The sequence below is a fragment of the Antechinus flavipes genome, chromosome 4 (assembly GCF_016432865.1).
Source record: "Antechinus flavipes isolate AdamAnt ecotype Samford, QLD, Australia chromosome 4, AdamAnt_v2, whole genome shotgun sequence".
Taxonomy (NCBI): domain Eukaryota; kingdom Metazoa; phylum Chordata; class Mammalia; order Dasyuromorphia; family Dasyuridae; genus Antechinus; species Antechinus flavipes.
The window spans coordinates 117,293,769-117,298,262 of NC_067401.1; positions in this window are offsets into that span (position 1 = coordinate 117,293,769).

A 4,494-nucleotide genomic window follows, 5' to 3' on the forward strand; every position below is an offset into this window, starting at 1 on the left:
CAAATGGCATTTACATTTTCTCCTAACAGCTGAACTGGGAGAATGAAACAATTTACCAGGTTTCTTTTTAAAGCAGGAAATGAGCTAAGAACAACATAGCTGTGAGAAGAGCTCTAAATAAAACCTGTATGCAATAAAAGGCATGCACGTGGTCACCGGGGAGAGAAAATTTGGTAATAAACATTAACTTGAAGCATCGGATTATTTTAAAAAGCATTTTTGCTCCATTTGTATTACTTGATCAACCACCATTTTAGAATCCAGAGTAAAACGGCTTTTTTCCATTTCCCTCTTTATTCCTAATTCATCTTTTTGTTGGAAATCATATCTTATTATGGGAACTCATTCAATTTAAAAGAAGATATGTTAAAAGAAAAAGCAAATGGCTAAGTCCATAAATTCACATTCCTTAGTGTCTCTTCTTTTGGCAACTTTGTCACGAATATTGTGTTTATTGGCAGTAAATCGTTGATGCTTAAATTGGTTTTATTTTTCTGGATTTCTGAACAATTTGCAGGCTTCTTCCTTTTCATAAGCAAACAGCTCTTCTGAGAAATCTTGCTTCCAAAAAGAAATACAAAGCTTATAGTATTAGAATATTTGCTTTTCAAGAAAATTTTTGTATGGCATGGGATGAGACTAGACCTGTGATTTTACTGCCATATGGAAATGTTCATGAGAAAATGCTCCCTACCCATGCTGACACTGCTTCTTCTTAAGAAGTTTTAACAGAGTTGATTGGAGCCCTGAAAAATTAAATGACTCACCCAATCTGAGTTCAAATCTTCCTGACTTTCATGTTGGCACTCTATCCATTATACCATGCTGCCTCTCAAGGAAATGTTAATCCTTGAAGTTTTACTATCTTTAAATTCTATGCAATTACAGTGGTATTCCATAAGAATATTGCATACAGTAACAGCAACATTGTGCAATGACGGACTATGATTCACTTAGTTCTCTTCAGCAATACAACGATCCAAGACAAATTCAAAAGACAATTCATGATGGGAAATGCTATCCGCATCCAGAGAAAGAAGTATATGCAGATTGAAGCATGCTATTTTTACTTTATTTTTTCACAGCTTTTCCTTTTGTTCCTTTTCTTCATTCTTCCTTTGTTCTGACTAATGTAGAAATGTTTTACATGATTGCACATATATGACCTATATCAAATTTTTTACTGGTTTAGGGAGGAGGCAGGAGAGGGAGAAAAAAAGAAAAATCTGAAACTCAAAATGTTATTTAAAAAAAAAGAATGGTGTTTAATCTATATAGGATTGTTTGCTGTCCCCGGGAGGGAAAAGAAGAGAAGGGAGAGGAAAATTTTAGAACACAAGGTTTTGCAAAGGTGAATGCTGAAAACTATCTTTGCATGCATTTGGAAAAATAAAAAAATATTAAAAATGAAAAATAAATAAAATGAATGTTAAAAATTGTCTTTACATGTAATTGGAAAAAATTAAATATCATTAAAAGTGAAAAACAACAATCCAGTGGTTTTCAATTCAACAAATATTTGTTAGTTGCCAAATAAAGTGACAAGGAGGGTGAGGAGACATACAATAACATTGAGAGGCAACCTGATATAATAGAGAGAGGACTGACCTGGGAGTCAAGAAGAGTGAGATTTCCCCATCTCTGATGGATTTTGTCTGGACAAATAACTCAGATTCACAGTACTCTGGGGAATTCTCTAAGAACATAAAGATAGAGAAAAGGCTCAGAACTGCCTGGTACAAGTTTCCTCATTCAAGGGGGTCCCACACAATGAAATCATTCTATCCCTTTCCTCTTTTAAATGTCAGATCCTTGCTTTATAACCAACAAGCTGAAAAACTATGAAAGGAAGTGAACCATATCAATATTGACATTCTCACAATAAAAGGAACCACAAGATACAAGGAAGTTATGGTTAAATGGATTTACTGTTTCTTCCTTGGAGAAGCAAAACTTACTTGATAGAGTCGGGAGTCAGGAGGCAGAGTTAGTTTTGCTGTGTATCCAAAGGCAACAAGAAATAGTATTTCTTGAGACACTGAGTTATCTCACCTTGAAGTCCCCATGATGAACACAGAACACCACCATGAACTCAATGACAAGCTTCCACTCTACTACTTCTAGCTCAGTGTTGTGGGATATATTATTTTATGGCTGTTTCTGATATCCTTTTTTTTTTTTTTTGGAATTTCATATTCTAATCTCTTTTCTGATATCTTATAGACAGGGAAAGATGACAATATTTGGCAAGTTGCAGAGGATGAAGAAGTAGAAAAATTCTATGAAAAATATAACAAGATCTCTAAGTGGATAAAATATATGTATATGTGACAGACATGTAAGAGAAAAAGATGCAGGGAGGAGGTAGGAGGAGAGTAAGAAGAGAAATAAACACACACAGGATGTCCTAAAAGTCTTTGTGCTATTAGTGCTTAAAACTACACTAAGGTTTTTGGAATATCTCATGTATATACATATACACATCTATATATGTGTGTGTATGCACCAAACATATTTACACCTATTATATATAACACATGTGTACTTTAAAACATTGTGGTGTACGATATAAACATGGGGGGAGAGGGGCACAGGACAGATGGTGAAAATATTGGAAAATGTCACTGAAGATTAAGAAATGGAAAGGACCAAAGGCTGCTCAGGCGTTTCATACTTGTATATTCTGCTACTTCACTACAGCTAGTAATTATCTTGATGAAATTTTTCACTGAATTCATAGAATTTTCTAAGTGTGTTATCATGCTGTCTGTCAATAGGGATGATTTTGTCTCTTTGCTGATATTTATGGCTTTAATTTATCTCTCTTGTCTCATCATTGCTATCACTAGCAGAGTTTTTCCTTGTCAACTGTACTTGTTCACCTTGACATTTCTCTTGAGTGTTTGTGAATTTGATATTTTTCTCACTTTTGCTCAGATCTTCTTTTGGAGGAACCACTCATCTTTTTATCAATGATTAGATTCAGTGCTGTTAGATATGTTATTTAAAGACTGTTTCAGAGACCTTTTGGTTATTGGAATTTCATATTCTAATTTCTTTTTTGACTTTAAGTTAAAAGAAAAAGGTGACAAGATTCAGCAGGTAGACTGTTGGAAACAACTTTCTGTTAAAAAGCCCTCTCTTAGTTGATAGCAATATTTATTGTTTGCAATGAAACTCTCATATTTGACCATTAGTAAATATGCCCCTAAAATTTTGGCCATGAAAATAGTAAATTCACTAATTTTTTAAGCTTGGGATATTTTTCTGTTGGTTAGAATATATCAACACTTTTCTGTTGTTTTTTTTTTTTTTTCCAATTCTTCAAGCAACTTCCTAGTATCATTTTTTTTAAATTTTTTAAATTTGAAACTTAAATAGAAAAAGAAAAATTTATCATGTGCACAGAAGAACATAAGAGAGTATTCAAAATATAATTTCCATTTCAAGAAAATATATAATAGAATACACTATATTCAGAACTGTCTATTTTTTCTTTACTTCCGTGTAGGTTTTCTTTTGTTCTTTGTTGTACACTTATTAGTTTCTTCTTTTTTCTACTTTCTTCCCATCTACCTCTCCCAAATAGGCTATAGTTAAATATGGCTATATTTGTTTACACACACATATATGTATATATTGTGTATATACTTACACATACACAAACAAACACATATATACATCATCTCGTTTCCTATCCCTTCTAACTTTTCTACTTTACTTCTGCTTGCTAGCTTGCCTTGCTGTTACTTAACTTCTCCTCCCTCCCAAGGATCTCTCCTATATCCTCTCCCCTTGCCCTTTGCTTCCCTCTTTATCCCACTAATTACCCATTAATCTCACCTTATTCCAGTCACATAAATCTACATACCCTTCTATTCCCCACCTTATCTTATTCTCTTTCCCTCTTGTTTCTTCATAGATATTGGAAGGTGTTATAATCTTGTAGATTTTATATATATATATATATATGTAGTATTCTCTCTTTAACCTATTTCTAATGTAAGTAGGAACTACCAACCTTCCTATTCCATATAATTCCTCTGTTAGTTCTTGCTCTAGCACCTCATTCATAAAACATAATTACTGTTTTTACCTTTTCCTACATGTTTTTACTTTTTAGAACTATCTAAAATCATCATATTCTGCTCTACCCCAGTCTTTCTTTTGGACTATCCAATTATTAATGACAATCTTAGACATATGGTTTACACTCCCATGTATAAAACATAAAAAGGTTGTCCCTTTGGAGTCCCTTGAAATTAGTTTTTGACTGGCTCTTATATGTCAGATTTTTTTGTGGTGGCAAGAAACTGGAAACTGAGTGGATGCCCGTTAATTGGAGAATGAATGAATAAGTTATGGTGTGCGAATGCTCTAGAATATTACTGTTTTATAAGAAACAATCAGCAGGATGATTTCAGAAAGGTCTGAGAGACCTACATGAACTGATGTAGGTAAAATAAGCAGAACCAGGAAATCATTGTACACGGC